We start from the raw sequence: 24,426 nt of genomic DNA on the forward strand, positions 1-24,426 counted from the left end.
CTATTGTTGGTTTTGAAGACCGAGAAGCTACCTCTGTGATTGAATGAGTTGTCTAATGGCGCAAATCTAATTTGTGCAATGAAAGGGGATAAACCCTGGTTTGAAACAAATGTGTGAACAATGTTGTAAATGTATACATACAATTGTAACCAAAATGAACATATCCAAATGGAAACCAATCATCAAATCAAACGGGGTACATACCCCACACAATCCCATAAATCTTCTTAAACACAAATCCATTATTCTTACATACCAATTCAACCTTAATATACTGTGTGGCAACATCTAATATACTCTTTTCAATGCCCTTCCTTGGTTGGAAACCACTGTATCTCAAATTCCTTTTACTTATGTTGTCAATCCAACCGTCACCAAAATTGACATCCAATGTCAAAAACAACATGATTACTCAAATATTTTGTAAAAACCTCAATAAAGGAAGTCAGTTCAATGAGTCCTGGCTCTGGGACAGTATTTAGATACTGTTGGGGCTTGGCCCCGGCGCACTTAAAGTCTTACATTAATGATACATTTTTCAAAATATGTCATCACAACCATTCTAATACTCTCGCCACTGGCAATGCCAGTCCAAAACCACCTTGCTACCATATACAATATTTTGCTTCATCCCGATATATATAAAAATGACAAAATCCTGACAAAACAACCTGCACTAGTCAAATATATATTCAGTGAAAAAACTTTGTTAAAGGGATGTTATGGTTAAGTTGCGCTACTAAAAACCTATGAAATTCAGTGAATAAAGTTTGTTAAAGGGACGTTATGGTTAAGTTGCGCTACTAAAAACCTATGAAATTCAGTGAAAAACTTTGTCAAAGGGACGTTATGGTTCCAAGTAAAACCGAAAAACCCTTGAAATTCACCAGTTATGGTAAGCTAAGCAACCATAACTCGCGCCACCACCGTGCACTGCTAAGACTAACACCCAGGACATCAAAGATGACATCACAAATGTCATTGATGACATCACTGATGACATCACATGTGTATCTACTTTTCATGAAATATGTGTACAAGGGATTCTTATTATAATGTTGCGAAACACGTATCAAGGATCATTGCAATAAATATCATACCCTAATTAGTGCATTGAACGATACATTGATATAAATAGCATTCTATTATGGGGTTCTATCTAGTATACTAAGCTACTTATACAGAAACATAACATTGTGTGCAGTGTACAAGATGAAGGTATAATATTCGTAATGTTAATATGTTGAATAATGAAATGATAATTGTTTTCTTAATAGATTTTTGTGTACTGTGAAATATGTAATAAGTAGCTAATAAAAAACATGTATTACATAATTGCATTACTATAGACAAAACACAAAGACACAAGAACACATATCAATATGGGTATATACAGGGAAAGTGAAGTTAGAAAAAAAGCACAAGTAGTAGCAGAAACAATTCATAATTTAAATGATTATTTTCATGCAAACAAATGGTTGCTCTGTTTCAAAGCTGCTATTTACCCTAGGTATATGTATCACTTGATGTGATTGGACCCTAAGGAAAGTAGTGTGAGTACAATGTGTACAAATATGACCATATACAGGGAAAGTACAGCCATAAAAAAAAACAACAGAACTATCAGAAAGTGCTCATAAGTCTATTGATTATCTTTATGCACAAAAAGGATTGCTGTCTTTCAAGCTTGTGTCTTCCCGTATGTATATGTTTCATATGATGTGACTGGACTCTAAGGGAATTACTGTAAGAACCTACTTGAAGGATACGTCTACAAATAAAATAAAATGTTTAGTTTCTGACTGTTACTGAAAAAACCATGTGGCCTAGGTATGTCAGCAAAAGAAAAAAGAGTGAGCCAGACATGTGATGTGGAAAATCTTTTACCAAGATGGCCACCATGGAAAGGGAAGGCAAGGTGTATAAAGAACACAACAGGGCATGAGCGGGGGGTGGGGGGAACAGGGGAGACACATGGGCATGAGCGGGGGGTGAGAGGGAACGGGGTACAAATGGGGCATGAGCAGGGGGTGGAGGGGAAAAGGAAGGAAATACGGGGCATGAGCGGTGGTGGGGGGAACACGAGAGAGACACGGGGCATGAGCAGCGGGTGGGGAGGAACATGAGGGAGACACGGGGTATGAGCGGGGGGTGGGGAGGAACACGAGGGAGACACGGGCATGAGCAGGGGGTACAGGGCACACACGGGACATGAGCGGGGGTGGGGGGAAAAGGAGAGAGACAAGGGGCATGAGCGGGGGGTGGGGGAACACGAGGGAGACACGGGGCATGAGCGGGGAGGTGGGGGGAACATGAGGGAGACACAGGGCATGAGCGGGGAGCAACAGGAGACAGACACGGGGCATGAGCGGGGGGTGGGGCCAACAGGAGAGAGACACGGGGCATGAGCGGGGGGTGGGGAGAACAGGAGACAGACACGGGGCATGAGCGGGGGGTGGGGAGAACAGGAGACAGACACGGGGCATGAGCAGGGGATGGGGGGAACAGGAGACAGATACGGGGCATGAGCGGGGGTGGGGAGAACAGGGGACAGACACGGGGCATGAGCGGGGGTGCGGGGGGCAACAGGAGAGAGACACGGGGCATGAGTGTGGAGTGGGGGGTACAGGAGACAGACACGGGGCATGAGCGGGGAGGTGGGGGGAACAGGAGACAGACACGGGGCATGAGCAGGGGTGGGGGGAACAGAAGACAGACACGGGGCATGAGCGGGGGGGTAGGGGCAACAGGAGAGAGACACGGGGCATGAGCGGGGGTTGGGGGGTACAGGAGACAGACACAGGGCATGAGCAGGGGGTGGGGGGCAACAGGAGAGAGACACGGGGCATGAGCAGGGGGTGGGGGGCAACAGGAGACCGACACGGGGCATGAGCGGGGGTGGGGGGCAACAAGAGAGAGACACGGGGCATGAGCGGGTGGGGGGAACAGGAGACAGACACAGGGCATGAGCGGGGGGCAACAGGAGAGAAACACGGGGCATGAGCGGGTGGGGGGAACAGGAGACGGACACGGGGCATGAGCAGGGGGTGGGGGGGTACAGGACACAGACATGGGGCATGAGCGGGGGGTGGGGGGGTACAGGAGAGAGACACGGGGCATGAGCGGGGGGTGGGGGGAACAGGAGACAGACACGGGGCATGAGCGGGGGGCAACAGGAGAGAGACACGGGGCATGAGCGGGTGGGGGGATACAGGAGACAGACACGGGGCATGAGCGGGGGTGGGGGGCTACAGGAGAGAGACACGGGGCATGAGCGGGGGGTGGGAGGAACAGGAGACAGACACTGGGCATGAGCGGGGGGTGGGGGGAACAACAGACAGACACGGGGCATGAGCGGGGGTGGGGGGAACAGAAGACAGACACGGGGCATGAGCGGGGGGGTAGGGGCAACAGGAGAGAGACACGGGGCATGAGCGGGGGGTGGGGGGGTACAGGAGACAGACACGGGGCATGAGCAGGGGGTGGGGGGCAACAGGAGAGAGACACGGGGCATGAGCGGGGGGTGGGGGGGGTACAGGAGACAGACACGGGGCATGAGCGGGGGTGGGGGCAACAGGAGAGAGACACGGGGCATGAGCGGGTGGGGGAACAGGAGACAGACACACGGCATGAGCGGGGGGGCAACAGGAGAGAGACAAAGGGCATGAGCGGGTGGGGGGAACAGGAGACGGACACGGGGCATGAGCGGGGGGTGGGGGGTACAGGACACAGACACGGGGCGTGAGCGGGGGGTGGGGGGGTACAGGAGAGAGACACGGGGCATGAGCGGGGGGTGGGGGACTAGGAGACAGACACAGGGCATGAGCGGGGGGCAACAGGAGAGAGACACGGGGCATGAGCGGGTGGGGGGATACAGGAGACAGACACGGCCGGGGGGCTACAGGAGAGAGACACGGTGCATGAGCGGGGGGTGGGGGGAACAGGAGACAGACACTGGGCATGAGCGGGGGGTGGGGGGAACAACAGAGACAGACACGGGGCATGAGCGGGTGGGGGGAACAGGAGACAGACACATGGCATGAGCGGGGGGGCAACAGGAGAGAGACACAGGGCATGAGCGGGTGGGGGGAACAGGAGACGGACACGGGGCATGAGCGGGGGGTGGGGGGGTACAGGAGAGAGACACGGGGCATGAGCGGGGGGTGGGGGAACAGGAGACAGACACGGGGCATGAGCGGGGGGCAACAGGAGAGAGACACGGGGCATGAGCGGGTGGGGGGATACAGGAGACAGACACGGGGCATGAGCGGGGGGTGGGGGGCTACAGGAGAGAGACACGGGGCATGAGCGGGGGTGGGGGGCAACAGGAGAGAGACACGGGTATGAGCGGGGGGTGGGGGGGTACAGGTGACAGACACGGGGCATGAGGGGGGGTGGGGGGCAACAGGAGAGAGACACGGGGCATGAGCGGGTGGGGGGAACAGGAGACAGACACAGGGCATGAGCGGGGGGCAACAGGAGAGAGACACGGGGCATGAGCGGGTGGGGGGAACAGGAGACGGACACGGGGCATGAGCAGGGGGTGGGGGGGTACAGGACACAGACATGGGGCATGAGCGGGGGGTGGGGGGGTACAGGAGAGAGACACGGGGCATGAGCGGGGGGTGGGGGGAACAGGAGACAGACACGGGGCATGAGCGGGGGGCAACAGGAGAGAGACACGGGGCATGAGCGGGTGGGGGGATACAGGAGACAGACACGGGGCATGAGCGGAGGTGGGGGGCTACAGGAGAGAGACACGGGGCATGAGCGGGGGGTAGGAGGAACAGGAGACAGACACTAGGCATGAGCAGGGGGTGGGGGGAACAACAGAGACAGACACGGGGCATGAGCGGGGGTGGGGGGAAACGAAGACAGACACGGGGCATGAGCGGGGGGGTAGGGGCAACAGGAGAGAGACACGGGGCATGAGCGGGGGGTGGGGGGGTTCAGGAGACAGACACGGGGCATGAGCAGGGGGTGGGGGGCAACAGGAGAGAGACACGGGGCATGAGCGGGGGGTGGGGGGTACAGGAGACAGACACGGGGCATGAGCGGGGGTGGGGGCAACAGGAGAGCGACACGGGGCATGAGCGGGTGGGGGGAACAGGAGACAGACACACGGCATGAGCGGGGGGGCAACAGGAGAGAGACACAGGGCATGAGCGGGTGGGGGGAACAGGAGACGGACACGGGGCATGAGCGGGGGGTGGGGGGGTACAGGACACAGACACGGGGCATGAGCGGGGGGTGGGGGGTACAGGAGAGAGACACGGGGCATGAGCGGGGGGTGGGGGAACAGGAGACAGACACGGGGCATGAGCGGGGGGCAACAGGAGAGAGACACGGGTAATGAGCGGGTGGGGGGATACAGGAGACAGACACGGGGCATGAGCGGGGGGTGTGGGGCCTACAGGAGAGAGACACGGGGCATGAGCGAGGGGTGGGGGGAACAGGTGACAGACACTGGGCATGAGCAGGGGGTGGGGGGAACAACAGAGACAGACACGGGGCATGATCGGGAGGTGGGTGGCAACAGGAGACAGACACGGGGCATGAGCAGGGGGTGGGGGCAACAGGAGACAGACACGGGGCATGAGCAGGGGGAGGGGGGCAACAGGAGAGACATGGGGCATGAGCGGGGGGTGGGGGGAACAGGAGACAGACACGGGGCATGAGCGAGGGATGGGGGAACAGGAGACAGACACGGGGCATGAGCGGGTGGGAGGAACAGGGGACGGACACGGGGCATGAGCGGGGGGTGGGGGGGTACAGGACACAGACACGGGCATGAGCGGGGGGTGGGGGGGTACAGGAGAGAGACACGGGGCATGAGTGGGTGGTGGGGGGAACAGGAGACAGACACGGGGCATGAGCGGGGGGCAACAGGAGAGAGACACGGGGCATGAGCGGGTGGGGGGATACAGGTGACAGACAGGGGGCATGAGCGGGGGGTGGGGGGCTACAGGAGAGAGACACGGGGCATGAGCGGGGGGTGGGGGGAACAGGAGACAGACACTGGGCATGAGCGGGGGGTGGGGGGACAGGAGACAGACACGGAGCATGAGCGTGGGGTGGAGAGAACAGGAGACAGACACGGGCATGAGCAGGGGGTGGGGGGCAACAGGAGACAGACACGGGGCATGAGCAGGGGGTGGGGGGCAACAGGAGAGACACAGGGCATGAGCGGGGGGTGGGGGGGGGTACAGGAGACAGACACGGGGCATGAGCAGGGGGTGGGGGGCAACAGGAGAGAGACACGGGGCATGAGCGGGTGGGGGGATACAGGAGCAGACACGGGGCATGAGCGGGGGTGGGGGCCTACAGGAGAGAGACACGGGGCATGAGCGGGGGGTGGGGGGAACAGGAGACAGACACTGGGCATGAGCAGGGGGTGGGGGGAACAACAGAGACAGACACGGGGCATGAGCGGGGGGTGGGGGGCAACAGGAGACAGACACGGGGCATGAGCGAGGGGTGGGGGGAACAGGAGACAGACACGGGGCATGAGCGGGTGGGGGGAACAGGAGACGGACACGGGGCATGAGCGGGGGGTGGGGGGGTACAGGACACAGGCACGGGGCATGAGCGGGGGGTGGGGGGTACAGGAGAGAGACACGGGGCATGAGCGGGGGGTGGGGGGAACAGGAGACAGACACGGGGCATGAGCGGGGGGCAACAGGAGAGAGACACGGGGCATGAGCGGGTGGGGGGATACAGGAGACAGACACGGGGCATGAGCGGGGGGTGGGGGGCTACAGGAGAGAGACACGGGGCATGAGCGGGGGTGGGGGGAACAGGAGACAGACACTGGGCATGAGCGTGGGGTGGAGAGAACAGGAGACAGACACGGGCATGAGCAGGGGGTGGGGGGCAACAGGAGACAGACACGGGCATGAGCAGGGGGTGGGGGGCAACAGGAGACAGACACGGGGCATGAGCGTGGGGTGGGGGGAACAACAGACACGGGGCATGAGCGGGAGGGGTGGGGGGCAACAGGAGACAGACACAGGGCATGAGCGGGGGGTGGGAGGAACAGGAGACAGACACGGGGCATGAGCGGGGGGTGGGGAGAACAGGAGACAGACACAGGGCATGCGCGGGGGGCAACAAGAGAGAGACACAGGGCATGAGCGGGTGGGGGGAACAGGAGACAGACACGGGGCATGAGCGAGTGGGGGGAATAGGAGACAGACATGGGGCATGAGCGGGGGGGTGGGGGGCAACAGGAGATAGACACGGGGCATGAGCCGGGGGTGGGGGGAACAGGACACAGACACGGGGCATGAGCGGGGGGTGGGGAGAACAGGAGACAGACACGGGGCATGAGCGGGGGGCGTGGGGGGCAACAGGAGACAGACACGGCACATGAGGGGAACGGGAGACAGATACGGGCATGACCGGGGGGTGGGGAGAACAGGAGACAGACACGGGGCATGAGCGGGGGGAACAGAAGACAGACACGGGGCATGAGCGGGGGGTGGGGGAGGGGGAGAGACACACGGGGCATGAGCGGGAGTGGAGGGGAGGGGGAGAGACACACAGGGCATGAGCGGGGGGTGGGTGGGAGGGGGAGAGACACACGGGGCATGAGCGGGGGGTGGGCGGGAGGGTGAGAGACACACGGGGCATGAGCGGGGGTGGGGGTAGGGGGAGAGACACGGGGCATGAGCGGGGGGTGGTGGGAAGGGGAGAGAGACACACGGGGCATGAGCGGGGGTGGAGGGGAGGGGGAGGGACAAACGGTGCATGAGCGGGGGGTGGGCGGGAGGGGAGAGACACACAGGGCATGAGCGGGGGTGGGGGGAGGGAGAGAGACACACGGGGCATGAGCAGGGGTGGAGGGGAGGGGGAGAGACACACAGGGCATGAGCGGGGGGTGGGTGGGAGGGGGAGAGACACACGGGGCATGAGCGGGGGTGGGGGGGAGGGTGAGAGACACACGGGGCATGAGCGGGGGTGGGGGGTAGGGGGAGAGACACACGGGGCATGAGCGGGGGGTGGGGGGAAGGGGAGAGAGACACACGGGGCATGAGCGAGGGTGGAGGCAACAGGAGACAGACACGGGGCATGAGCAGGGGGTCGGGGGCAGCAGGAGAGACACGGGGCATGAGCGGGGGGTGGGGGGAACAGGAGACAGACAAGGGGCATGAGCGAGGGGTGGGGGGAACAGGAGACAGACACGGGGCATGAGCGGGTGGGGGGAACAGGAGGCGGACACGGGGCATGAGCGGGGGGTGGGGGGGTACAGGACACAGACACGGGCATGAGCGGGGAGTGGGGGGTACAGGAGAGAGACACGGGGCATGAGCGGGGGGTGGGGGAACAGGAGACAGACACGGGGCATGAGCGGGGGGCAACAGGAGAGAGACACGGGGCATGAGCGGGTGGGGGGAACAGGAGACGGACACAGGGCATGAGCGGGGGGTGGGGGGGTACAGGACACAGACACGGGGCATGAGCGGGGGGTGGGGGGGTACAGGACACAGACACGGGGCATGAGCGGGGGGTGGGGGGTACAGGAGAGAGACACTGGGCATGAGCGGGGGGTGGGGGGACAGGAGACAGACACGGAGCATGAGCGTGGGGTGGAGAGAACAGGAGACAGACACAGGCATGAGCAGGGGGTGGGGGGCAACAGGAGACAGACACGGGGCATGAGCAGGGGGTGGGGGGCAACAGGAGAGACACGGGGCATGAGCGGGGGGTGGGGGGGGTACAGGAGACAGACACGGTGCATGAGCAGGGGGTGGGGGGCAACAGGAGAGAGACACGGGGCATGAGCGGGTGGGGGGATACAGGAGCAGACACGGGGCATGAGCGGGGGGTGGGGGGCTACAGGAGAGAGACACGGGGCATGAGCGGGGGGTGGGGGGAACAGGAGACAGACACTGGGCATGAGCAGGGGGTGGGGGGAACAACAGAGACAGACACGGGGCATGAGCTTGGGGGTGGGGGGCAACAGGAGACAGACACAGGGCATGAGCAGGGGGTGGGGGCAACAGGAGACAGACACGGGGCATGAGCAGGGGGTGGGGGGCAACAGGAGAGACACGGGGCATGAGCGGGGGGTGGGGGGAACAGGAGACAGACACGGGGCATGAGCGAGGGGTGGGGGGAACAGGAGACAGACACGGGGCATGAGCGGGTGGGGGGAACAGGAGACGGACACGGGGCATGAGCGGGGGGTGGGGGGGGTACAGGACACAGACACGGGGCATGAGCGGGGGGTGGGGGGTACAGGAGAGAGACACGGGGCATGAGCGGGGTGTGGGGGGAACAGGAGACAGACACGGGGCATGAGCGGGGGGCAACAGGAGAGAGACACGGGGCATGAGCGGGTGGGGGATACAGGAGGCAGACACGGGGCATGAGCGGGGGGTGGGGGGCTACAGGAGAGAGACACAGGGCATGAGCGGGGGTGGGGGGAACAGGAGACAGACACTGGGCATGAGCGGGGGGTGGGGGGACAGGAGACAGAGACGGAGCATGAGCGTGGGGTGGGGAGAACAGGAGACAGACACGGGCATGAGCAGGGGGTGGGGGGCAACAGGAGACAGACACGGGGCATGAGAGTGGGGTGGGGGGAACAACAGACACGGGGCATGAGCGGGAGGGGTGGGGGGCAACAGGAGACAGACACGGGGCATGAGCGGGGGGTGGGGAGAACAGGAGGCAGACACGGGGCATGCGCGGGGGGCAACAAGAGAGAGACACAGGGCATGAGCGGGTGGGGGGAACAGGAGACAGACACAGGGCATGAGCGAGTGGGGGGAATAGGAGACAGACATGGGGCATGAGCGGGGGGGTGGGGGCAACAGGAGATAGACACGGGGCATGAGCCGGGGGTGGGGGGAACAGGACACAGACACGGGGCATGAGTGGGGGGTGGGGAGAACAGGAGACAGACACGGGGCATGAGCGGGGGGGCGTGGGGGGCAACAGGAGACAGACACGGCACATGAGGGGAACAGGAGACAGATACGGGCATGACCGGGGGGTGGGGAGAACAGGAGACAGACACGGGGCATGAGCGGGGGGAACAGAAGACAGACACTGGGCATGAGCGGGGGGTGGGGGGAAGGGGAGAGAGACACACGGGGCATGAGCGGGGGGTCGGCGGGAAGGGGAGAGACACACGGGGCATGAGCGGGAGTGGAGGGGAGGGGGAGAGACACACAGGGCATGAGCGGGGGTGGGTGGGAGGGGGAGAGACACACGGGGCATGAGCGGGGGGTGGGCGGGAGGGTGAGAGACACACGGGGCATGAGCGGGGGTGGGGGTAGGGGGAGAGACACGGGGCATGAGCGGGGGGTGGGGGGAAGGGGAGAGAGACACACGGGGCATGAGCGGGGGTGAGGGGGAGGGACAAACGGGGCATGAGCGGGGGGTGGGCGGGAGGGGAGAGACACACGGAGCATGAGCGGGGGTGGGGGGAGGGAGAGAGACACACGGGGCATGAGCGGGGGTGTAGGGGAGGGGGAGAGAGACACAGGGCATGAGCGGGGGGTGGGTGGGAGGGGGAGAGACACACGGGGCATGAGCGGGGGGTAGGGGGGAGGGTGAGAGACACACGGGGCATGAGCGGGGGTGGGGGGTAGGGGGAGAGACACACGGGGCATGAGCGGGGGGTGGGGGGAAGGGGAGAGAGACACACGGGGCATGAGCGGGGGTGGAGGGGAGGGGGAGGGACAAACGGGGCATGAGCGGGCGGTGGGCGGGAGGGGAGAGACACACGGGGCATGAGCGGGGGTGGGGGGAGGGAGAGAGACACACGGGGCATGAGCGGGGGTGGGGAGGGAGAGAGACACGGGGCATGAGCGGGGGGTGGGGGGAAGGGGAGAGAGACACACGGGGCATGAGCGGGGGTGGGGGGAGGGAGAGAGACACACAGGGCATGAGCGGGGGGTGGGGGGAAGGGGAGAGAGACACACGGGGCATGAGCGGGGGTGGGGGAGAGAGACACACGGCGTTCGTGTGCAGGCGGCAGATCCCGCTCCTCTGCCCTCTGCTGGCCACCGTGTGCCGATGGCGTAAGCGGGGGGCTGGAGGAACAGGGGAGACACGGAGCATGAGTGGGGGTGGGGGGACAAGAAGGACACACGGGGCATGAGCGGGGTGGGAGGAACAGGAGACAGACACAGAACTTACTGTGCAGGCGGCGAGGAACAAAGATGGCGGGCGTCTCTGAAGCCAGACGCACTGCACGCTTTCACCACATCCAATGTGAGAGCACGTCAGATGTCCGCGGACATCACGCAAGCTGCTTGCCCAATCACCGTCCTGTCCGCGGAGTGAACAGGGAAGTGTGTCCGCGAAGCGAACACAGATATCACTAATTTTTTTCACTTACATTTTTGTCATTTTTTAAAAAACTACTGGACGGATTTACACCAAATAAAGCAAAGCACGCTTTCGGGACCAAGCTGCCGCTCCTGCCGCAAATTTGGTGTAAATCCTTCCAGCGGTTTGGGCTGTAGGCGTGAGCAAAGCTTTTTCCCATTATGTCTATGGGGAAAAAAAAAGTTTTGGGACCCCCCCTATAACTTTGCCCCCCCTGGACGAATCCTCAACAAACTTTGCAAAAAAATTCAAAGTGACCCACATACTTTTTTTGCAAAGTTTGGTGAGGACTCGTCCAGGGAAAGCGAAGTTATAAGCTGCCCAAAAAGTGTTCTACCTATGGAAACACCAACTTAACCATAACTACATGGCCACTACCCTGGCCATGTAATATATATTACACGGCCACAGTAGTGGCGTGCAGTTATGGTTAAGTTATGGTTAAGTTGCTGTTTCCATAGGAAAAGCACTTTTTGGGCGGTTTATAACTTTGCTCCCCCTGGACAAATCCTCACCAAACTTTGCAAAAAGAGTATATGGGCCACTCTGAATTGTTCTGCAAAGTTTGGAGAGGTTTGGTCCAGGGGGGGAAACGTTATAGGGCGGGTCCCAAAACGTCTTTTTTTCCAATAGACTGAATGGGGGAAAAACTTTGCGCACGCCTACAGCCCAAACCGCTGTACGAATTTTCACAAAATATGCGGCAGGTACAGGGGCTTGGTCCAGAAAGCGTGCTTTTGTAAATTTGGTGACCTTCCGTGCAGTACTTTTCTTTCAAATTATCAAAAAGTAGGACTGAAAAAATGAGTGATATCTATGTCCGCTTCACGGTCACACTTCCCTGTTCGGTCCACGGACAAGATACCGATTGGCTAAGGGGCTGGCGTCATGACCGCATACACGCAACGTCTCTACCCATTGGCTGCTGCGAGACGTGTTCTGCGTCAGATTATTTGGATGCGCCCGACATCTTGGATCCGCCGAAAGCGGAGCAACAACCAGCGTACATATGCTCTATTTATAAAACTCTTTTGCTGTGTCACAGACCGTTGGGAAAGGTTCAGACAGTAAGACATAGGTGATCAATGCATTTGTTCTGGGGGTCAGTCTTCTTGATGTACTTTCCATGGACAGCTTGTACGCACAGAAAATGAGGGGTGTAATAACAATAGCACTTCAGTCCATGCAGTGGACAGGAAACTTCTAACTGTTGAAAGCACACGCGTAGTGGTAGCCAACATTGAAATTGACAACATGCCGTGCTTGCATCACTTTTCCCGATGGCTATTACTCTATTCATTAGTACGCCGCCATGGGTGTCACATGCTACAGTGGTTGTGGCCAGGGCCTAGAGTCTTGGATGCATGGGCGTCGGCCGAAGGCCTTACTTCCAAGACTGTAGGCCCTGGCCACAACCACCGCAGCATGTCACACCCATGGATACACCCGTAGTATTGCGTTTCAGGCCATGCACCCAACAGCACAGTTATATGTAGTGTACTTACAAGGCACAATGGGTACGATATGATGTGGTAGTGCATCACTCTGGCGGCTGTGGGGAGGGGCTGCAATCATGGGTGCATGGCCAAAGGCCATGCCTCCAAAAGTACATTTGTTCGTAGTGTACTTATATGCCGCAATGGATGTCATATGGTGTGGTAGTAGTGGCTAGGATGCAGAGTATTTGAACAAAGTAATAAGCACTGCAGTTGTAAGTAGCTATGCATTTTAAATACTGTATACCCATACATTCATAATGCTATGGCCTCAAACTCACCTCTGTAGCCTGTGGCTACAAACTACTGCACCATATCACAGCTATTGGTACACTTGTACTATGCAACATCTTTAAGATGGTTGTGGGGAGGGTGTAGCGTTTTGGGAGCATGGCCAAAGGCCATGCCCCAAAACCAAGTTTGTACATAGTAAAATGACAAAGCACAATGGTTCCGATATGATGTGGTGTTTCTAGCCAGGACCCAGACTCTTGACTGCATGCCCAAAGGCCATACACCCAAGACTGAAGTCATAAGCAGTGGAGTTACAAGTGGATATGGGTGTGGTGTAATGCGCTAGTTGTGTGGACCCCCCAGTGTCTTGCCTGCATGGCTGCAGACGATGGTCCGAAAAGTAAATTTATAAGTAGCTAATTTACAAGGACCATGGTTTTGATATGCAGCGTTGGTTGTGGCTACGACCTATACTCCTTGTACCTTGGTCGTAAGGCATAGATGGTAGGTTACACACCGAAGGTGCAAGGGCCAGCATGCAGGCACTGCAGCATATTAGTACCATAGATTAGACGTGTAGATTAGCATGTGGAGAAAATGACTGCCAATGTACTTACTCCTTACTTTGTTCAGAATCCACATACAATTTGTAAATGGTTATCGTACTTGGCGGAAGGATCCCTTTTTCCATTTCTGTGATAAAAGAAACAGGTATGTTAGTCTTTGCATTTTTTGAAAATGTACTACATTGCTTAATAGACAGTTGACCTTTTTCTTTACCCTCATATTTAGTTTACAAACCAGTGTACTGTGCATTGCGCTCAGTTTCTGTGTTTGCTTTTCTAATCCTTGGGTCTGGGGAAAAAAAATCCTTGTCAGATTAAAAAAAACCTTCATTTACTATGGTACTACCTACTTCCTTGTTTCCTTTGAGTGTTTCCTTCATCTTTCTGATTAATGTTATGTTTGTTGCCTTCCTGTTAGATACCTGTAGGCGTATTCTACCTGTGCATTTGTTCCCAACGATCTGTGATATTCATTTATTTGTGTCATTCTTACATCTCTTGGGTAGTTAGATACCTGTTGGCGTATTGTAACTGTTTGTAGTCTTTCACATAATTTTTTTTTTAAATCTTGAAGTATACATTATTTCGTAAATTTTGGCTTTAAGAACATTAAGAGGCCGATTCATGGAATTAGTGTGTGCCGAAAATTCCCGCGCAGAGGTGCCAAAACGTGAGATTCGCAGTAAAAGTGCGAAAATCGCAGTGCAACTGCGAAAATTGCAGGGAAACCAGCGCACATCGATTCATGGAAGTCCGTGCGTGAGAAAAATATTGTATGTGCGCTGAAAAAGTGCGCGGCGCACGCCGGCGCACAGGTCATCCAACGGCATGCGCCTCGGCCACTGCAAAATCACACATAGCGCACGGGTCGTAACACTCGGAATGGGGAACAACACGTGAAAATATGGGCGTCACGGGGGAAGGACAGGAGGCAAGTGCGCGGAACGCCCACACGCTCGCCTACAACTCGTATTCATGGAATCGAATAGGGCAAACCAGCGCACGGGCAGAGACGCGCACAGGGCCAAACAAGTACGCCACAAGAAAGCAAGCGGTAGCGTCCCTGCGCCTGAAATAAATGTGCACCAAAATGTGCGCTAACAAAAAGCACCCATATACATCTATGATGAATGATCCATACAGTGGCCCTCTAGGACAAATGAGGTGCAAAGGGGTACCGAAAAAACACTGACACCTGCTGTGTGAAAAATAGCGTGTGCATGTATTACGGGATTTGCGGGACGTTCCACACGCGATTGGCCTGGGCACGTGTATTCCGGGGTGCGCGGGAAGTTTCACATGCGAATTTGCAGGGTACGTGTATTTCGGGATGCGCGTGAAGTTCCACACGCAATTTCAGCAGGGTACGTGTACTCCGGGTGCGCAGAAAATTCCACACGCGAATCCAGCAGCCTACGTGTATTTCGGGGGTGCCGGGGAGTCCCACACGTGAATTGGCCGTGTGGGTCCTCCCAGCTGTTCCCTCTACACCCTCCACGGCCCCTGCAGGCGGCCCACACCACAGGGGAATACCCTGCACCCCTGCACATGTCCCGCAGGCAGCCCATCCACCATGGCCATGCCCCCCAGCCAACCCACATGTCACCTTGCACTACTGCCCACCAACGCATGGCTCCCAGCACCCCCACCCCCCAGCACTGTAGGGCACCCTCCACCAGGCCACCACTCCTGTCCCCCTGCACCCCCACCCCCCAGCACCGTGGGGCACCCTCCACCAGGCCCCCACTCCTGTCCCCCTGCACCCCCACCCCCCTGCACTGTAGGGCACCCTCCACCAGGCCCCCACTCCTGTCCCCCTGCACCCCCACCCCCCTGCATCCAGGGGCACCCTCCACCAGGCCCCCACTCCTGTCCCCCTGCACCCCCACACCCCAGCACTGTAGGGCACCCTCCACCAGGCCCCCACTCCTGTCTCCCAGCACCCCCACCCCCCAGCACTGTAGGGCACCCTCCACCAGGCCACCACTCCTGTCCCCCTGCACCCCCACCCCCCTGCATCCAGGGGCACCCTCCACCAGGCCCCCACTCCTGTCCCCCTGCACCCCCACCCCCCAGCACTGTGGGGCTCCCTCCACCAGGCCCCCACTCATGTCCCCCTGCACCCCCACCCCCCTGCATCCAGGGGCACCCTCCACCAGGCCCCCACTCCTGTCCTCCTGCACCCCCACCCCCCAGCACTGTGGGGCACCCTCCACCAGGCCCCTAAACCTGCCCCCTGCACCCCCACCCCCCAGCACTGTAGGGCACCCTCCACCAGGCCACCACTCCTGTCCCCCTGCACCCCCACCCCCCTGCATCCAGGGGCACCCTCCACCAGGCCCCCACTCCTGTCCCCCTGCACCCCCACCCCCCAGCACTGTGGGGCACCCTCCACCAGGCCCCCACTCCTGTCCCCCTGCACCCCCACCCCCAACACTGTAGGGCACCCTCCACCAGGCCCCCACTCCTGTCCCCCTGCACCCCCACCCCCCTGCATCCAGGGGCACCCTCCACCAGGCCCCCACTCCTGTCCCCCTGCACCCCCACCCCCCAGCACTGTGGGGCACCCTCCACCAGGCCCTCACTCATGTCCCCCTGCACCCCCACCCCCCAGCACTGTAGGGCACCCTCCACCAGGCCCCCACTCCTGTCCCCCTGCACCCCCACCCCCCTGCATCCAGGGGCACCCTCCACCAGGCCACCACTCCTGTCCCCCTGCACCCCCACCCCCTACATCCAGAGGCACCCTCCACCAGGCCCCCACTCCTGTCTCCCTGCACCCCCACCCCCCAGCCGTGCGATTTGCCTGGGTACGTGTATTCCAGGGGTGCGCGGGTAGTCTCACACACGATTCCATCAGGGTACGTGTATTATGGGTCCGCGTGAACTTCCACACGTGATACCAGCAGGGTACGTGTATTTCAGGGTGCGCGGGAAGTTCCACACGCGAATTTGCAGGGTACGTGTATTTCGGTGTGCGCGTGAAGTTCCACACGCGACTGGGCCTGTGAGAGTGGGGTACGTGTATTCCAGGGGTGGGCGAGAATATTTACTCGCGACTGGGCCTGGGAGAGCGTGTTACGTGTATTCCTGGGGTGGGCGGGAAGATTTACACGGTCGCCTTCAACGCGCCAAAAAATAAAAGGTCCAATCCTGAAACACATACGCCAGCATGAAGAAGGCGCACGTCCCGCGCAGCATAAAAGAGTGCGCAAACAACAAACAAGTTCAGACGCCAGGATGAATATACCGTTCCTAGCAGCAGTGGCCGTGGGATACCGCAGGAGGAGGAGAAGGATAGTCAGGGCCAGAATCTTCACACCCAGAACCAGCCTATTTGGTATGCCTGATGACCAGGTGTATGGGCGGTACAGGTTTCCCCACACATAATACTCGACCTGGTCAGTGAGTGGGAGGATGACCTCACATCACCCACCCTGTGCTCCCAAGCACTCAGCCCCCTGGAGAAGGTCCTCAATGTACTGCACTTCTTGGCTACCGGATCATTTCAGCGGACAAGTGCCATAGTGGGGGGGGGGTGTCACAGGCCACGCAGTCACGGTGCCTACACCAGGTGTTGGCCATCATCACTTCACGCCCATCAGTCCGCAGGCACATATACCTGCCCAGAACACCTGCAGAAAGGCAGGCTGTCAGCCAGGATTTCTACAGGGTGGCACAATTCCCCAAAGTGATAGGTGCCATTGATTGCACCCATGTGGCTCTACGTCCACCCAGGGCATTTGAGCACATCTATAGATACCGCAAGCACTGGCATTCCATCAACGTCCGAGTAGTATGTGATGCCAAGGGAATCATCACCTCAGTATATTCCAACTATCCAGGGTCCACCCACGACAGCTTCATTTACAGGATGTCAACCCTAAACCGGGACATGGAAGCTGGGCGGCATGGCGATGCATGGCTGCTTGGTGAGTAGAAATGCCACAGCACACGCATGCATGACAGATACAGAGTAATGCCAATACCCCACTAATGATCCCCATCACCACCTCCCCAGGGGACAGTGCCTACCCTCTGAGCACACACATGACGACGCCAATTCGGAACCCCATCACGCCTCCCGAGGTAAGATACAACACAGCCCATATTGCAACACGGGGCATAGTGGAGCGCACATTCGGAGTGCTCAAGTCACGCTTTCGCTCCCTTGACCATTCTGGTGGGCAGCTGTTATACGCTCCCCCAGTAGTGTGCAGGATCATAGTGGCAGCATGTTTCCTGCACAATGTTGCAACACGCCGGGGCCTGGCTGTGGACATGGTGGTGCCCCCACATCCCCAACCACATGCACGCCCGCTGCGCATGGGAGGGGAAAGGGCACGGGGTGAGGCAGCCCGTACGCAGCTGGTGGCTAATTACTTCACATAGAAAGCACACCCCTGTGGAGTGCACACAGCCCTGGCACATTCCATCTGACAATCAATGATGACTCAATCTGACAATTCTGATGAATTAAAGGACAGTCAACTGTAAGAACCATAGCAGCCTGAGATTGTTCACCTGGAAGTGTCACAATGTGTGCATCCCTAACTACACAAACACCACCAATGCAGTGTCATCAAAAGACACACTTCCATGCAGCAAAAATGAATACCCACTTGCAAAATACAACATGAGAACAGTGCCATGTCACCCAACCCCTCCCCGGCATGGCCACACAACACACCATGGCATGTCCTGAAATGTGAGAGCAAACAAATGAATCCCCACAACATGCCCCAAGTGTCACCAACTACAGTGTCCCTAATGGAAACTGGCCACACATGAAATGCTCACAGTAATGCAGGACCAACAACACACATTACCAAATACTTACCAATAATACCAATCACCTACACAACCTCCAACCTACCATAAACATGACAGTACGGACGTAAAAAATTGGTAGCCTCACTACCTGATAATGCCAGCACTTCGAACACTTCCAACTATACAGTGTTAGCGCCACGCAAGAGTGTAGGTGCACTGCTTACAACATGGACTCCAGTTCCAAAGTAGACCGCCTTGTGAAGACATGAGAAATGGACCTGCAAATTAGGAGGATGAGATGGATGCAGAGGCACATATCAATACACCATGCAGTGTACAATACAACAAAAATATGCACTAGGAATGTATACACAGTATTGACTACAGACTGCCCACACATCATATGGGAGTCCAACGTCACAGTGTAAGTCAATGTCACTTGGGCACACCCTTTGCAAGCCCATGGAAACGGAAAGCAGGAGGGGTGTGTGTCGCACAAACCCAAGCATCTGACCCAAATTCAGGACAAGCCTGCATGTGCCCAGCCACAATACAGCGTATGCCCACGAGAGCCACACAAGGCAACACACTAAAAAAAAAATCAAGATTCAAAAATCAAAAAAATAAAATACAAAAATCAAAAATGGCCATGAATGGGCCCGGGGGGGGGGGGAGACCACCCAGGAGGTCCGAGGACAGGGTGCACACCAAAACCCACCTGTGTGGATCTTGCGAAAAAAAAACACCTCCATGGGCTCATGGCCTGCACGGCTACCCTATTGTGGGAGAATCGCTGCTGTCGCTCTCCTCACCCTCTGCAGCTGCATCAGAAGGTGGTTGCACTATGGGAGGCAGCCCACGCAAAGCCCTAGTCTGGTCCTCCATGGCAGCAAGCATGCGGGTGTGGAAGGTCTGGTTCTGGAGGATAATTGTGCGTAGGTCCCCATGCAACAACTCACGGGATGCCCGGACCTCCGCCTTAGTTGCCTGCATCTCAGCTGAGAGCGTACGTGTGAGCTGCTCCAGCTGCTGTTCTGTCCTCATGTTAGCTGAAGCCTCAAGCTCAACCAGAGTTGCCCTGAGCTGACGGAGTTCCACCCTCAGGGCTTCCCTGTGGCCCTGGGACTCAATAGAAATGGCTCCCGCAGAGTCTCCAGTGCCGCCCGCCTGTCCCTGTTGGATGCCAACATGTCCTCCCTGTGTGACTGGCTAATGGAGTCTGTTGCCTGCTGTAGTTGTTCAATTAGCCTTTCTTGGGGGACAATGGAAGTGGCCACCCTATCCATGGTCTGAGCCATCATCTCAGTTGATGCTGCCTGTTGGTTTGCCATACCGTATATGGATTGCTCCCATGTGGTATTGCCAGGTGGCATACGGCCACCGCGTCGGCGGGCACCACACCTGTCTGTGGCAAGGCGAACTGCGCTTTGCTGTGCCGGCACTGCCTGAGGCTGCAGGACAGCATTCCCCCTCTGATCTGCTGGCCCAGGAACAGGATCAGATGTAGCGGAGTGCGACCCTGCATCTGTAACCACCAAAGGCGGACCTACTAACACTGACATCCCCATTGAGGGTTCTACCCCTGGTGCAGGTGGGTTGGACAGTACAGAAACCCTCCCAGAAACACTTACCTGCGACGGCACATAGGTCTCATCATCTGAATCGACACCTGAATAGAGCTCGGGGGAGGTGCACCCAGAGACACCCCTTGAGATGACGGCCTGCAGCAAGTGTGGGTTGTCACCCACCACCACACCACGTCCCTCACTGGTGCCCGGCCGGGCCTGAGACCCCTCCTGGGTCTGCACCATCTCCACAACCCCAGCAGTATCAAGTGCGTCATCCCCTGCAAAGACATGAAAGAAAAGAAATGGGAACAGGCATTAGCAACATGGAACACAATTAGGGCTGAGAAGCAACAGAAACAATACTTCATTGACACATGTACCACATGACTACAACCCTCCCATGCATGCACTGTCACTGCGTATGAAGGGGAGGCAAATGGCACATATTGATGACACCAAGATGGAAGACCAACACATTTGCTGCATGCTGCCTAGCAGTGCCATCACACATTGGCCTGTGATTGGCATGTCCAATACACATACATGACACATGCCATCACACAGATGGCATGTACCCTAGCCATGTCACACATGTGACAATAGGACTGAGAAATGCCTAGTGAAAGTGGTGGAATGCAGACAATCAGCCTGAATGAACACAGAATAACATGCAACTATGTTGTGGCAAGATGACAATTCAAGGGCAACTGGCGTGAGGTTGGGCTGAATGTCTACTGTTGCCAGAAGGGATACTGCAACACCCAAATCCTGGTGCGCAGAATGTACTGGATGAATGTATTGGATGAAGCACATGGGTGACCCAAACCACTCAGGCACACACCCCCTCACCTGGCACTCAATCAGAAGCACTCACACACACACCATGTACATGGATGACACACACATGCATGTGCACTCACCGGACAATGCCTCGTAATCTGGCAGGTCTGCCACGCCTTGGGTCTGTTCCTCGGTGACGTAGGTCCCAGCAACATACTCATATGGAGTGAGTTCTATGTCCTCTGCCGGAGACCCACCTCCAGTCACTAGAGTTGCGGCATGACTTGAGGCCAGCTTTTTCTTCGCCCTGCGCTTAAGGTCATTTCAGCGCTTGTAGCAATCATTAGCTGTGCGCCTCACGAATCCAAGGGCACTTATGAGTTCCACAATGGTCTGCCAGTGTGCCTGACGTTGTGCAGGTGTGGTCTTGCATCCTGCAGTAATGACCATTTCGCTGTCATGTGCGGACACATACTCCACAAGTGCATCAAGTTCGACCTGATTGAAGCTGGGCTTCCTTGGTGGGCCGGACTGTGTAGCCGTGTCTGGGGCATCAGCCTGTACTGGACGAGCACTCTTCCTCTTCCGCTTGGAAGGTGGTGGTGATACTGAGTGTCCTACGCCGCTCTGGACACTAGGGGCAGGAGCCCTGGTGGACTATGGACTAGGAGTGTGGGAATGAGCACTCACCATGGGACTTGGTGCAGGCATTAGCTGAAGTGTGATGTAGTCAGGGGGAACGTCAGCTGGATGGACTAGGACCGACACTGTCCTGGCTGGGATGGATGGAGCCACAGCTGCCCCTGCAGCCTCCCCACCCTCCCTACTCGGGGCAGCAGATGACATAGCTGCCCCTGATCCACGTGGGCTGGTGACACCAACGTGCACTGCCACACTTGGCCTAGACCTGCTGACCTGGAAGTCAGCCATGGAGTCACCCAGTGCCAGGTCTGGTGCCACAATGGGCTGGTCCTGCAAGGGCTTGTTAGGCGGAAACCTGTGCAGTTCCCTCTGGGACCACTGCAAAAGATTTAGGACTACAGGTGTTGCGATGAACCCACTTGGTAGCAGTCTGTACCACACAGATTCAATTGGTAGCTGTGGCTGAGCAGTCAGACTTCTCTCAAGAAAAGTTGGTCAGTATAGGGAGCATACAAGATAGGGTAATTCTCTGCAGCAAAACGAGTAAACACGCAACCAGGCTTTAGTATAAAGATAGTAAGTTATTTATTGATAACAGCACGTCTATGAAAAATACTAAAGCAAACCACGCCAAATAATTCGAAATACAATTACTCTGCAGAATGGAATAAGCTCAATCCCCTGAACCACACTATCGACAACTCTAGGTTCTACGGCACCACTTATTTTCAGACAGAGGTGTATACCTCAACCCAGATGACACTCGAATATTTAGTGAGGAGGGAAGAGAAGAGAAAGGCAGGTAACGAAGTCAACACGGTTCGCACTGAAGTGGGTAAAAATGCACGGCAAGAAAGCATTAATCACACTAGATCATACAGTTCGGCGGCCAGGCCCACTCGGCGAGAGGCAAGGCACGATGTCCTGGAAAGTCTCTACGGGTGATGCATTCAAGTCTCGTTTAGCAAATTGGTTAGCGACAGGTGGAACCAGTTCAGAACAAAGAGTGAATAAAGCTTGGAGGCAACCCAACGGAACGGAGAGGAATCAGATACCTCACACGAACTGATCGAAAAAGGGAAGCCAGGCGGTTACGGTACCTTGTAGTGGAAGACAGCTCCGACGGGGGCAGTTGTTCCTGGTGGTGGATGCACGACGGGTCTTGGCCAAGAGAAGAGATGCTCTCGTCGTCGAAGAGAAGATGTCCGGTGCACCACCAGGGAAGAAACCAGCCGCGGAGTGCTTCGTCACAAGGCACCACCTTTCGATCACGGGGCAGGAGTAGTGGCTATCCGGTTGCCGGGTGCTCTGCACGGGCAATTCGACCACTGCGTCCTGGGCGACCAAAAAGCACAAAGAAGAAGAAGACTGGTTGTTCCCACCAGCCAGGGAAAGAGCCTCTCCGGCAGGGAGATCTCTTCTGTCGTCGGGAGATTGTGAGACGATTCCGCAGGGCTCCACCGGAGGTGTCGTCGTGCAGGTCGAGTCAACGTTACCCTCGTCAGATTCTTTAGGTCCAGTGGCGACTTCCTGAAGATCCAGTCCCAAAGGCCCTGCTTTTATGCAGACGTCCCCCATTCATTCAGCCTAGCTTGTCAATCACATGCAAACACATGCTAAGTGGTGAGCGGGAAGGCTCACCACCTGGGCCAATCACTCCAGAGTGCGACCTGAGTTGGCAAGGCAACTCGGTCCAGGGTGTCTAAACCCCTTCCCACACCCCTGAGGTAACCCAGACAGAATGGCGCCACCTTCGCGGGTCTCTGTCCAGAGGCCCGCCAAAAGTGGAACAAAGGGCTCAACCTTTGGTTTAGGAGTCACAGAGAAAAACACAGACGCCATTTTACAACCCGAGTTCTGGCAGAAAATACCACTCGATAAACCTATTTAAGATAAGTAGATCGGTGGTACGTTGGAGATTAACGAAAAACAGTATCAATCTTCAACAATGGGACGAATCCCATAGGGTTATGCTCGGGGTCGAACATAACAAGTAGTTTCCACTGCCACCAGCCAAAACTCGACGAGGAGGGACGGGACAGTGCCCCCTCGAGTAACAGATCCAGGAGTAATCGTATTACCCCTACTAGCACGTCCACAATAAGATGGTTGGTACTAGTTCTGTTAGTAAATTTAGGTCTAGTAAAGCCAATGGCGACTTTACATGCCCGGGGAGACAGTAGTCAGTCCCCGGGTATGGAGTCTATGGTGGGGGGACCTGCTAGGGCGCCCCCGTGTCACGACACGTAGGGTGCAGAGTGACACACATAGAAAAACTTATGAGACCCTATGGAGTAAAAGACCCCATAGCCCATCGAACACATTGACATCTCAAAGGAATTACACACATACATGTCCAAGAGTGAGAGGAAAAGGGTCACACTCTTGGCAGGATGGGAAAAACAAACTCCAGAAATCCAGCAAAGCTGCTGGGGGACTCACTAGGTTAGGAAATTCAGCCTAAACAGAGAATTCTCCCTAACACTCGCCCCCCCCAGACTAAGGGACAGGAGGATTTAATCCACTCCTGGATGAATCTCATACCTCTAGTCGATGATATACATCCTAGAGAGACCATCAGCATTTTGGTGGTGACATCCTGACCTGTGCTCAATGGTGAAATCGAACCCTTGCAGGCAGATCGACCATCTCAGTAGTTTTGGGTTTTCCCCTTTCATTTGCATTAACCATCTCAAGGGTTGGTGGTCCGTCTGAATAACAAAAGTAGAACCATACAAGTACGGCCTAAACTTCTTCAGAGCCCACACGATGGCAAAGCATTCTCTTTCGATTGTTGCCCACCTTGTTTCAGGATCCTTCAGCTTGCGGCTGATGTAGCAAACGGGGTGCTCCCTACCTTTCCCATCCAGTTGACTGAGTACGGCACCTATCCCTACATTGGAAGTGTCTGTCTGCACAATGAAGTGTTGGCGGTAATCAGGAGCTCTGAGTACTGGGGCTTGGCAAAGAGCCTTTTTCAGGTTTTCAAAAGCCTGATTGCACTCCTCGTTCCATTTAACCTTT

This window comes from Ambystoma mexicanum, chromosome 2q (genome assembly GCF_040938575.1).
Source record: "Ambystoma mexicanum isolate Mex_15411 chromosome 2q, UKY_AmexF1_1, whole genome shotgun sequence".
In the NCBI taxonomy this organism is placed as follows: domain Eukaryota; kingdom Metazoa; phylum Chordata; class Amphibia; order Caudata; family Ambystomatidae; genus Ambystoma; species Ambystoma mexicanum.